A 13782-nucleotide genomic window follows, 5' to 3' on the forward strand; every position below is an offset into this window, starting at 1 on the left:
TTCTCCCAATAGACTTTGTCATCCTGGACATGGAAGAGAGTCACACTCACCCAATCATATTGGGAAGACCATTCCTAGCTACGGCCAGAGCACTTATAGATGTAGAGAAAGGGGAGCTAATATTGAGAATCCATGATGAACGACTCAGCTTCAATGTTTTCAAACTCTCACAAGAAACAGATCAAGAGGACAAGGGACTAAGCACAGATGATAATGAGACACTGAAAGAGGAGACAAGCACTGAAGCACAGCCAGTTCATTCTGAGATCCCCTTAATTGATAAACAAGGAAAACAGCAATTGCCACAGCTCAAGGAAAAGTTGGAGGAACCTAAACCTCTAGAGGCAGGTAAAGACAGCATCACAACTCCTTTAGAAAAAGAGGTCACCGAAGGCAAGGCAACCTCAAAAGAAACAAAGAAGAAGGTACCAAGGAGGTGGAGGAACAAGAAGATCCCTACGGAAGACTTCTCTCCAGGGGATAGAGTTGTCTCAGCTTACTTCCCAGATATTCCCCCTAGTCTCCCCACTGTACCATCTCAGTTACCTAAGGTCTTCACTATCAACAGAGTTCTTTTCCTGGAACATGTAGAAATCATTGATCCAACCAATGGATATAAGTCCACAACAAGAGGGGAGGACTTTAAGCACTACCAACCACCCTGATGAGGGAAAAACGTCAAGCTAGTGACGCTAAAGAAGCGCTTCATGGGAGGCAACCCATGTTTTATATGTTTTTAGAAAATAAAAAAAAAATCAATGTTTATGAATTTCAACCCCAAACTTGACAAACACTTGGTGACATCTTTATCATGCAGTATATAGTGAAGAACAAGTTTGGTGTTCAAAGCAGAACTCTTGGAGCTTTGAACAAAACTTTTCATCAAAGTGCTCCAAACTAAGTTTGGTGTCACCCCATGGTGCCATCAATCTGCCTATAAGGATACACAAGTAGTTAGTTAGTTGAAGTTCATAAATAAACAAACTCTTTTTCTTCTCTTTATTATTCTAGCCGTAGAGTTTGATTTTTATGATATTAATTTCCTTATTTTAATTCTTATAGGAAAACAGAAAGGGACATTATAAGAGAGTGATTGGACAATTAAATGGGGGGAGATTCCGCCACTTAATGAAGAACACTACACACATGTCTCAAGAGGGAACGCATGGGGAAACGTTGCCATGCAACATTGGAGAAGGAAGACCCTTGAAGACCGAACCAATCACTCTCATTAAGTGATGATCCTTGTCCTTCCTTCATACACAACCCCAACCGTCCATCAAGCAACAATCCTTGCAATCCATACCTTCCATCCACTCATGATCTCCCTATATAAGTGAACCTTAGTGCATGCTCATTCCTCACACTCAAATTCCCACTCTCCACACTTCATACTTTCGGTTTGCTCAACCCCCTTCATCACACTCTGTCCTAGCCAACCTATTCCTCATCTATCCGTATCCTCCAAACCCCCCTCAAAACAGCAATTCAATTCATGGCATCATCAAGCTCAAAGAGGCAAAAGAGGAAGGAACCCATGGAGAGTGTTCCTTTCGATGAGAAGAGATTCAAAACTGCCTTTCATGAACGTGAATTCGAAGGGATAAGGGCCAGAAAGATATTGCCAGAGTTAATCTTCCAAATCAAAGCAAATGAGTCACCACAAATTCTGGAGAAAATCGAACAGAGGGGGTGGCAATTGCTCACAAGTCCAGAGGGGAAGATCAATGGAAACCTCATCAAAGAATTTTATGCAAATGTAGTAAGAGAAGATAAAACCAAGGCCCCAACCTTCAAAAGTTACGTGAGAGGAAAGGAGGTGGACTTCAGCCCAAATGCCATAACAAGAGCTCTTCACCTGAAATCACCTCATTTTGATGAGGACAGTTATCAGGCAAGGATAAGTAGAAGCCCTGATAATGATGAGCTCTCAGAGATAGTGTCAGACATCTATGTTATAGCAGCTGACTGGGAGAGGTACACAGATGGGAGACCCAAGTTCATCAAAAAGAGAGACTTGAGCCCCGAAGCCAAGGGGTGGTTTGAACTCGTAAGGAGGTCCATTCTACCAGCTATAAATAATTCAGAGGTAAACAGCAATCGAGCTACTATGGTGCATTGCTTAATACAGGGTGGGGAAATCAATGTGAATGAGCTCATCGCCGAGGGGATTCAAGATTCGGCTGAGAAGGTTGATTCAGGTGCCAGGCTTTGGTACCCCAGCACCATTCTCCGCTTATGCAACAAAGCCAAGGTAGGATTTGAGGACAGCAATCCAGACTGGGTGAACCCAGGGAGGCCAGTTACACTCGAGCGATTGGTTTATACTACACCTGCTCAGCAACAAAGAAGGCCACAAATAGGGAAACCAAAAGCAAAAGAAAGAGTTCATCAAGAAGAACCTCATCAGGAAGAATATCAACAAGAAGAGTATTATGATCCAGCCAACATGAACATGAGTCACCTTCTAAGAGCCATTGAGGATCTGGGGATGAGACATATGGAAGGACAAGAGCAAATACTGAACCTTCAATCCAACTGGCTGAGCCAACAGGAAGCATGGCAAAAACAACAAATGGAGCAGTAGCAGGAACACTACTCCCAGCTCACTCAAGCCATCAACCAAGTGAATGAGAGGCAAGAGCTTCAAGAGAAGCACTTGCAAGAACTCAACCAGCGGCAAATAGCCCAAATGAAAACTTTCAATGAGTTCAGTGTACTCAATGAAAGAAGGCAACTACATAGGGAGGAGTTCTATGTAAACACTCAAGCCAATTTGAATTACATGTATAATCAGTTGCATCATCTCCACTATGCCATTCCCACATATGATGAGGTCTAAAAAGTATTGGTAGAGCAAGAAGAAGGGAAGGTGAAACAGCAGAAAGAAGCACTAAAGAAGAAGATGGAAGATATTGGCTTCTGGAAGAAGCTGCTTGGAAAAGGCAAGGGAAGTGGAAGTACAAGCACTCAAGAGAGACACAATGAGGACAAGCAAGGATGGGAGCATGGCCATCCACATGAATGATAGGTGGTGGAGTTCTTTTTAGTCCATCGTTTTCTATGCTTTAAATAAGGAAGATCTTGTATGAAATAGAACTTGCTTCCATGTTATGTTTAAACCCTTTTCAATTCTGTCCTTTAAGTTTTTGGTATTGAAGAAGATCTCTGTGTGCTAGTCTTTATGTCACTGCATCCTTACTTTACTTACTTGTATGCTTGTTCTTTTTGAATCAAATGAAGAGAGAATGTTTATGTTTCAAAAGACCAGAGTGGAGTTCATACTATGGAGTACATTCATGAGTTTGTGGTATGATCATAAGTTAGCTAAGTTGGTTCAACCATAAGGTGGGATGACAACTATCTGGCCTGAATACTTTGCTTTGAATATACTCATGAGACTCAGTATATGACAAGATCCTAATAAGAGAAAGAGAAAAGAATAATGAAAGTGGAAAAACAAAAGAAAAAGAGTAAGCAATAAGGCTAGGCACCAATGGTTTTGATCTTAAGATATGTGTTTATGGTGTTCCTGTGTGAGGGATCTACTTGGATGAATAAGCTCTTAGGGGTGCTTTATCACTTGGTAACTTGGGTTAACTAACCCGGGATTATCAGCTGAAAGTCCATTATCAAGAGTAACCCTCACCACAGAGCATTTAGTAACCCAAAGAGGTGCTGGACACCAAGGTCTCAAGAAGGAAAATAAATGAACTATATGCCTGTGGTGTGTATGTATGGGGGAGAGACTTGAGGGAGTAAGTCCTTAGGGGTGCTTCAACACCTAACACCTTGAACCAACTGGTTCGGGAGTGTTGGCTGAAAGCTTATCTTAAAAAGTTGCCCCCTTACAGAGCACTTAGCCTAAGAACACCAATAAGCTCTGAAATGACAATAAAGGGATCAATGAATAAAAGTCTCATGGGATGTAAGCAAATTGAGTGTTTTAGGACATGATAAAGGTCTGAAAGCCAGTAAAGGAATGAACCTAAGTTGCTATGCATGAAACCACCATAAAATCAGTGATATGACTTCCACAAGAATGACTCATTTCTCTTGGCATTCCATTCATCATTCTCTTGTTCCAGTACTTGCTTAGGGACAAGCAAGCTTTAAGTTTGGTGTTGTGATGCCAGGGCATCTTGGCCAGTTTCACTGACCTTTTCTTTACTTTTTTTAGGTTAGTTTCATGCATTCCCTTAGGAAATAAGCTAGTTTTGGGTAGATATTCACTTACACCTTGATTCAAGCATACATTGTGCATTTTACATTATTTCATGAGGATTTTGCATAAGTTTAGTGACAAATTGTATGTTGCATTACCCATGACTTGGACTAGAACTTTGATGCACTCTATTGCTTGATTTCAGGACCAAAGGAAGCAAGGAATGGGAGGTAACTTGCAAAGTTAATGAGAAAAGTGATTGCCAATAACGCTCTCGAAGCCATCATTGACCACGTTAAGAGTCACGTTAACTAAGTTAACGTGAACTCTAACATGGAGAGGGGAAGTTAAGCCAACGTTAGTGACACTTAACATTGTCACTAACGTTGGCAAATGCTCATAAGTGGCCACGTTAGAGTCCACGTTAACTTAGTTAACGTGGTCTCTAATGTTAAAAGGGGGAAGAAACGCCAACGTTGGTGACATTCAACATTGTCACTAACGTTGGCCTAAGGAGAAACATACCACGTTAACTCCCACGTTAACTTGGTTAACGTGGGAGCTAACGTAAGAAGCAAGAGTGGTCGACAACGTTAGTGACACCCAACATTGTCACTAACGTTGGAAGCAACCACACAACCCCCCAAGGAGCCACGTTAACTTCCACGTTAACTTAGTTAACGTGGAAGCTAACGTTGATGAGTGAAAGAAACGCCAACGTTAGTGACATTCAACATTGTCACTAACGTTGGGGATGGCTAAGCATGGCCACGTTAGAAGCCACGTTAACCTAGTTAACGTGGACTCTAACGTGAGACATAGGGGCACCTTGGAACGTTAGTGACAATGTTGAGTGTCACTAACATTCTCGAAGGATGGCAAGCCCATGTTAAAGAGCCACGTTAACTAAGTTAACGTGGGCTCTAACATGGGAACAAAGGGGGCTTTTCAAAGTTATTGGGAATGTTAAGTCTCAATAACGTGTGTGAAGGACTTAGAGGCAACGTTAGTGGCAACGTTTGTGCCACTAACGTTGAAGTTAACGTGGCTTTTACTTAGGAACGTTAGTGAGAAAGTTGATTGTCACTAACGTTCTCGAACTCATATTTTCACTAAACGTTAACACCTTTAACGTCCCGAGCTAAAGTCTCTGCCCACTTCACATTTTCTCTCTGCAAGAAAAGCCAAGCCCAAATGAAGAAGAGAACTGCTTCAAACTTAAGATCCAAAGGCCCAAGACTTGAAGAGCCAACTAGAAGCTGAGAAAAGTAGTATATATAGGAGTAGCTTTGAATTGTTTAGAAAACCTGGAAGTTGGAAAAGAGAACTACTCTCTGTATTTTACCTTCTCTGCATTTTCTAGTTTTAGGATGTATTCTCCATCTTTGTTTTCATTTTCTAGAGCTATGAACAACTAAACCCCTTTCATTGGGTTAGGGAGCTCTGTTGTAATTTGATGGATCAATACTAATTTTCATTATTCTTCTTCTATCTTTTCTCTTGATTTTACTTGAAAGCTTTCGATCTTCATCCAATTGGATGGGTATGTGACTATAACCCTCTCAATACTTGATTTGGGAAATGCATGTGGTATAATCAGTGACCATACTTCATCTCTTCTCATGAGCAATTGACCAAGGAATTGGCTATTGATCAAGATTTGAGAGATTGAATTTGTAATTCAATCAATTAAGATTGCCAAGGAGATCAATGAGTGCATTGATTGAGGAAGAGATGAAAATGAACTTGATCCGGAGAATTGCAACATCTCCTAAGCCCAATGAACTCCCCATCTCTGATCTTACCCATTCTCTTTAATTTCTGCCATTTACTTTTATGAGCAAATCCCCCACTCCCATTTACAATTCTGCAATTTACTTTCAGTCATTTACTTCCAGTCCTTTAATTCTAGCATTTACTTTTCTGTTATTTACATTCCCGCCATTTTATTTTCTGTAATTCTCAACCCAAATTCTGGATTCGCTCAACTAGAACATTCTTCTAATTAAAGTTGCTTGATCAATCGATCCCTGTGGGATTCGACCTCACTCTATTGTGAGTTTTTACTTGACGACAAATTTGGTACACTTGCCGAAGGAAATTTGTTGAGAGACAGTTTCCACCCGCATCACTCTTGAATAGTTTTGGCATCTCACTTTATCCATTGAAGTTCAGAATGATTGGCATCTATAGGAACTCAGAGTTCAGATAGTGTTATTGATTCTCCTAGTTCAGTATGTTGATTCTTGAACACAGCTACTTTATGAGTCTTGGCCGTGGCCCTAAGCACTTTGTTTTCCAGTATTACCACCGGATACATAAATGCCACAGACACATAACTGGGTGAACCTTTTCAGATTGTGACTCAGCTTTGCTAAAGTCCCCAATTAGAGGTGTCCATGGTTCTTAAGCACACTCTTTTCTTTGCTTTGGACCTTGACTTTAATCGCTCAGTCTCAAGTTTTCACTTGACACCTTCACGCCACAAGCACATGGTTTAGCCGCTTAGGCCAGGATTTTATTCCTTTAGGCCCTCCTATTCAATGATGCTCAAAGCCTTGGATCCTTTTTATTTACCCTTGCCTTTTGGTTTTAAGGGCTATTGGCTTTTTGCTCTTGCCTTTTGGTTTAAAGAGCTTTTGGCTTTTTCTGCTTGCTTTTTCTTTTTCTTTCTCTTTTTTTTTTGCCATTTTTCTTTTCTCTTTTTTTTTTCCACAAGCTCTTCTCTATTCACTGCTTTTTCTTGCTTCAAGAATCATTTTTATGATTCTTCAGATCATCAAATAACATTTCTCCTTTTTCCTTATTCTTCAAGGGCCAACATATTTAACATTCATAAACCACAATATCAAAAGACATATGCACTGTTCAAGCATTCATTCAGAAAACAAAAAGTATTGTCACCACATCAAAATAATTAAACTAGTTTCAAGGATGAATTCGAAACCATGTACTTCTTGTTCTTTTGTTTTTAGAACATTTTTTCATTTAAGAGAGGTGATGGATTCATAGGACATTCATAACTTTAAGGCATGGACACTTAGACACTAGTGATCATATAGTGAAGACACAAACATAAATAAAACATAAAGCTCAAAAATCGAAAAATAGTAAAATAAATAGACAAGGAGATTAAGGAATGAGTCCACCTAAGTGAGGATGACGTCTTCCTCTTCTTGAAGAACCAATGGTGCTTTTGAGCTCCTCTATGTCTCTTCCTTGCTTTTGTTGCTCCTCCCTCACAGCTCTTTGATCTTCTCTAATCTCATGGAGAATGATGGAGTGCTCTTGGTGTTCCACCCTTAGTTGTCCCTTGTTGGAACTTAATCCTCCTAGGGAGTTATTGATTTGCTCCCAATAGTTTTGTGGAGGGAAGTGCATCCCTTGAGGTATCTCAGGGACTTCATGGTGGGGAATTTCCTCATGCTCTTGTTGAGGTCCATGATCTCTTGTTTGCTCCATCCTTTTCTTAGTGATGGGCTTGTCCTCTTCAATGAGGATGTCTCCCTCTATGTCAATCCCAGCCGAACTGCAGAGGTGGCAAATGAGGTGAGGAAAGGCTAACCTTGCCAAAGTAGAGGACTTGTCAGCCACCTTGTAGAGTTCTTGAGGTATGATCTCATGAACTTTCACTTCCTCCCCAATCATGATACTATAGATCATGATGGCCCGATCTATAGTAACTTTAGACCGGTTGCTAGTAGGAATGATTGAGCGTTGAATAAACTCCAACCATCCTCTAGCTACGGGCTTAAGGTCCAGACTTCTCAATTGAACCGGCTTGCCTCTTGAGTCAATTTTCCATTGAGCTCCTTCCACACATATGTCCATGAGGACTTGGTCCAACCTTTGATCAAAATTGACCCTTCTAGTGTAGGGGCATGCGTTTTCTTCCATCATTGGCAAGTTAAACGCTAGCCTTACATTTTTCGGACTGAAATCTAAGTATTTCCCCCGAACCATGGTGAGCCAATGCTTTGGATTCGGGTTCACACTTTGATCATGGTTCCTAGTGATCCATGCGTTCGCATAGAACTCTTGAACCATTAAGATCCCGACTTGTTGAATGGGGTTGGTGAGAACTTCCCAACCTCTTCTTTGGATCTCAAGTCGGATCTCCGGATACTCATTCTTTTTGAGCTTGAAAGGAACCTCAGGGATCACTTTCTTCTTGGCCACAACTTCATAGAAGTGGTCTTGATGGACCTTTGAGATGAATCTCTCCATCTCCCATGACTCAGAGGTAGAAGCAATTGCCTTCCCTTTCCTCTTTCTTGAGGATTCTCTGGCCTTTGGTGCCATTGATGGTTATGGAAAAACAAAAAGCAATGCTTTTTACCACACCAAACTTAAAATGTTTGCTCATCCCCGAGCAAAAGAAGAAAGAAAGAAGGAGAAGAAGAAAAAGAATGGAGGAGAGGGAGAGGGGTGTGTATTCGGCCAACGGAAGAAGAAAGGGTTGTGTTGTGTGAAAATGAAGAAGGAATGAGGGGTTTATATAGGGGTGGGATGGGATTTAGGGTTCGGCCATTAGGGTTGGGTTTGGGAGGGAAAATAGTTTGAATTTTGAAGGTAGGCGGGGTTTTTTGGGGAAGAGAGGATAGATGTGAGTGGTGAAGAGGTGATGGGGAAGAGTGATTGAGGTGATTGGTGAAGGGTATTTGGGGAAGAGAGTTATGAAAAGGTGTGAAGAGGAGAGAAGAAAAGGTAGGGATCCTGTGGGGTCCATAGATCCTGAGGGGATCCTATGGGGTCCACAGATCAAGTGGGTCAAGGACTTAACATCCCTGCTCCAATTAGGCGTGTAAAACGCCCTTGCTGTGCAATCCTGGCGTTTAACGCCAGACTGCTGCTTATTTCTGGCGTTAAACGCCCAAATGAAGCCTGTTTCTGGCGTTTAATTCCAGGTAGATGCTTGTTTCTGGCGTTAAACGCCAGAATGCTCCTCCTCCAGGGTGTGCTGTTTTTAATGCTGTTTTTCATTCTGTTTTTGATTTTTCAGTAGTTGTTGAAACTCCACATGATCATCAACCTAATAAAACACGAAATAACAAAATAAAAATAAAATAGATATGATTAAATAACATTGGGTTTCCTCCCAACAAGCGCTTCTTTAATGTCAATAGCTTGACAGTGAGCTCTCATGGAGCCTCACAGATAATCAGAGCAAGGTTGGAATCTCCCAACACCAAACTTAGAGTTTGAATGTGGGGGTTCAACACCAAACTTAGAGTTTGGTTATGGCCTCCCAACACCAAACTTAGAGTTTGACTGTGGGGGCTTTGGTTGACTCTACAGTGAGAGAAACTTTTCATGCTTCCTCTCCATGGTTACAGAAGGAGAACTTTGAGTCTTAAACACAAGGTAGTCCTCATTCAATTGAAGGACCAACTCTCCTTTGTCCACATCAATCACAGCTTTTGCTGTGGCCAGGAAGGGTCTTCCAAGGATGATGGATTCATCCTCATCCTTCCCAGTGTCTAGGATTATGAAATCAGCAGGGATGTAAAGGCCTTCAACCTTTACTAACACATCCTCTACTTGTCCATAAGCCTGTTTTCTTGAGTTGTCTGCCATCTCTAATGAGATTCTGGCAGCTTGCACCTCAAGGATTCCTAGTTTCTCCATTACAGAGAGTGGCATTAAGTTTATTCCTGACCCCAGATCACACAGAGCCTTCTCAAAGGTCATGGTGCCTATGTCACAGGGTATTAAGAATTTACCAGGATCCTGTTTCTTTTGAGGTAGAGTTTGCTGAACCAAGGCATTTAGTTCCTTGATGAGCAATGGAGGTTCATCCTCCCAAGTCTCATTGCCAAATAATTTGGCATTCAGCTTCATGATTTCTCCTAAATATTGAGCAACTTGTTCTTCAGCAATGTCTTCATCTTCTTCAGAAGATGAATAGTCATCAGAGCTCATGAATGGTAAAAGGAGGTTCAATGGAATCTCTATAGTCTCTAGATGAGCTTCAGATTCCTTTGGTTCCTCAAAGGGAAACTCTTTATTGGTTACTGAGTGTCCCAGGAGGTCTTCCTTATTAGGATTCACGTCCTCCTCCTCCTCTCTGGGTTCAGCCACACCAAGCAAGGTAATGGCCTTGCACTCTCTTTTTGGATTCTCTTCTGTATTGCTTGGGAGAGTACTAGGAGGAGTTTCAATGACTCTTTTACTCAGCTGGCCCAATTGTGCCTCCAAATTTCTAATGGGGGACCTTGTTTCATTCATAAAACTTAGAGTTGCCTTAGATAGATCAGAGACTATATTTGCTAAGCTAGATGGATTCTGCTCAGAATTCTCTGTCTGTTGCTGAGTAGATGATGGAAAAGGCTTGCTACTGCTAAACCTGTTTCTTCCATCATTATTAAAGCCTTAGTGAGGCTTTTGTTAATCCTTCCATGAGAAATTTGGATGATTTCTCCATGAGGGATTATAGGTGTTTCCATAAGGTTTACCCATGTAATTCACCTCTGCTATTGCAGGGTTCTCAGGATCATAAGCTTCTTCTTCAGAAGATGCCTCTATAGTACTGTTGGATGATTCCTTCAATCCATTTAGACTCTGAGAGATCATATTGACTTGCTGAGTCAATATTTTGTTCTGAGCCAATATGGCATTCAGAGTATCAATTTCAAGAACTCCCTTCCTCTGAGGTGTCCCATTACTCACAGGATTCCTTTCAGAAGTGTACATGAACTGGTTATTTGCAACCATGTCAATGAGTTCTTGAGCTTCTGCAGGCGTTTTCTTTAGGTGAATGGTCTAATGACATCTTTGATAACTCAGACAGACCATCATAGAATATATCCAGGATGGTCCATTCTGAAAGCATGTCAAAAAGACACTTTTTGGTCAGTTGCTTATATCTCTCCCAAGCTTCATAGAGGGATTCACCTTCTTTCTGTCTGAAGGTTTGAACATCCATTCTAAGCTTACTAAGCTTTTGAGGAGGAAATAACTTGGCTAAGAAAGCCGTGACCAGCTTATCCCAAGAGTTCAGGCTATCTTTATGTTAAGAGTCCAACCATATTCTAGCTCTGTCTCTTACAGCAAACGGGAAAAGCATAAGCCTGTAGACCTCGGAATCAACCCCATTGGTCTTAACAATATCACAGATTTGCAAGAATTCAGTTAAGAACTGAAAAGGATCTTCTGATGGAAGTCCATGAAACTTGCAATTCTGTTGCATCAGAGAAACTAATTGAGGCTTTAGCTCAAAATTGTTTGCTCCAATGGCAGGGATTAAGATGCTTCTTCCATGTAAGTTGGAATTTGGTGTAGTAAAGTCCCCAATCAAATTCCTTGTATCTCCACCATTATTATTATTTTCGGCCATGTCTCCTTCTTTTTCGAAAATTTCTGTCAGGTTTTCTCCAGAGAGTTGTGCTTTAGCTTCCCTTAGCTTCCTCTTCAAAGTCCTTTCAGGTTCAGGGTCAGCTTCAACAAGAATGTTCTTATCCTTGTTCCTGCTCATATGAAAAAGAAGAGAATAGAAAAGAAAATATGGAATCCTCTATGTCTACAGTATAGAGATTCCTTTATGTGAGTAGAAAAAGAGGAGAATAGAAGAAGGAAAAGAGAAAGATTCGAAGATTAATTAAAATAAAATAAAAATATTTTTGTTTTTATTTTAAATATTAATTAGAATTCAAAAATTAAATGAAATAAAGATAAAAATTAATGTTAAAATTCAAAAATTTTAAAAAGAAAAACGAAATTAAATTAAATTTTAAAACAATTAGTTAATTAAAAAGGAATTTTGAAAAAGGGGTTAGTAATTTTCGAAAACTGGAGAGAGAGAAGTAGTTAGGTAGTTTTGAAAAAGATAAGAATCAAACAAAAAGATAAGATTAATTGAAAAAGATTTGAAAATCAATTTTGAAAAGATGAGAAGTTAGAAGAGATTTTGAAAATTGATTTTTGAAAAAGATATGATTGAAATGATTGAAATTATTTTGAAAAAGATTTGATTGAGAAGATATGATTGCAATTTATTTAAAAAAAAAAAGATATGATTGAAAAGATATGATTGAAGAAGAAATTAAAAAGATTTGATTTTGATAAAGATTTTGAAATAAGTAATCAAAAAGATATGATTGAAAATTAAAAAGATATGATTTTGAAAAGTAAAGTTGATTACTTGACTAACAAGAAACAAAAAGATATGATTTTAAAATTTAAAGATTGAACCTTTCTTAATAGGCAAGTAACAACTTGAAATTTTTGAATCTAAAAATTAAATGTTAGTGAGATTTTCGAAAATATGAAGTAAGAATAGGAAAAAGATTTTGAAAATCAAAATTCTTTTTTTAAAATTTCGAAAAATATATATAAAAATAAATGAAAAAAATTTGATTTTTGAAACATATTTGAAAAGATAGAATTTTGAAATTGAAATTTATGAGTAAAACAAGGAAAGATATATTTTTGATTTTTGAATTTTTAATGATGAGAGAGAAAAATACTAAATTGAAACAAAACATAAAAATTATGAATCAAAGCAACTAATGCATGCAAGAACACTATGAATGTCAAGATGAACACCAAGAACACTTTGAATGTCAAGATGAACACCAAAAACTTATTTTTGAAAATTTTTAAGAAATGAAAAATATGCAAAACACCAAACTTAGAAATTTTCAATAATTAGACACTAACAAATCAAAAATGCATATGAAAAATAAGAAAAGACACAAAACATAAAAATGCAAAGATCAAACAAAGCAAATCATCAAGAACAACTTGAAGATTATGAAGAACAAATGCATGAGTTTTCAAAAATTTAAGAAAAGTTAAAAGCATGCAATTGACATCAAACTTACAATTAGACACTAGACTAAAACAAGAAACATAAAATTATTTTTAATTTTATGATTTTATAATTTTTTTTTGGATTTTTCGAAAATTATTTTGGGAAAAACGAAAAAGAAGAAAAAAAATTTTTTTTTTGTATTTTTCAAAATAAGAAATAAAAAGCTTAAAATTAAAATAAAATTACCTAATCTGAGCAACAAGATGAACCGTCAGTTGTCCAAACTCAAACAATCCCCGGCAACGGCGCCAAAAACTTGGTGCACGAAATTGTGATCATCAACAATGGCGCCAAAGACTTGGTGCTCTCAAATGTGAATCACACTTTGTCACAACTTCGCACAACTAACCAGCAAGTGCACTGGGTCGTCCAAGTAATAAACCTTACGTGAGTAAGGGTCGATCCCAAGGAGATTGTCGGCCTAAAGCAAGCTATGGTCACCTTGTAAATCTCAGTCAGGCAGATTCAAATGGTTTTAGAGATTTGATAATTAAAAGATAAATAAAACGTAAAATAAAGATAGAGATACTTATGTAATTCATTGGTGAGAATTTCAGATAAGCGTATAGAGATGCTTTTGTTCCTCCTGAACCTCTGCTTTCCTGCTGTCTTCATTCAATCCTTCATACTCCTTTCCATGGCAAGCTTTATGTTGGGCATCACCGTTGTCAATGGCTACATCCCGTCCTCTCTGTGAAAATGGTCCAATGCGCTGTCACTGCATGGCTAATCATCTGTCGGTTCTTGATCATACTGGAATAGGATTTACTTTCCTTTTATGTCTGTCACTACGCCTAGCACTCGC

The 13782-nt window shown here is 38.9% G+C and overlaps 1 non-coding gene across 1 annotated transcript; it reads left to right on the forward strand.

The window, feature by feature from the left end:
• The first annotated feature begins 10991 nt into the window (after positions 1-10991).
• Positions 10992-11099, forward strand: LOC112731295 (small nucleolar RNA R71). Its single transcript, XR_003167080.1, has one exon. It is a non-coding gene; the product is annotated as a small nucleolar RNA R71 (small nucleolar RNA).
• The last annotated feature ends 2683 nt before the right edge of the window (positions 11100-13782 follow it).

The sequence above is a fragment of the Arachis hypogaea genome, chromosome 12 (genome assembly GCF_003086295.3).
Source record: "Arachis hypogaea cultivar Tifrunner chromosome 12, arahy.Tifrunner.gnm2.J5K5, whole genome shotgun sequence".
Taxonomy (NCBI): domain Eukaryota; kingdom Viridiplantae; phylum Streptophyta; class Magnoliopsida; order Fabales; family Fabaceae; genus Arachis; species Arachis hypogaea.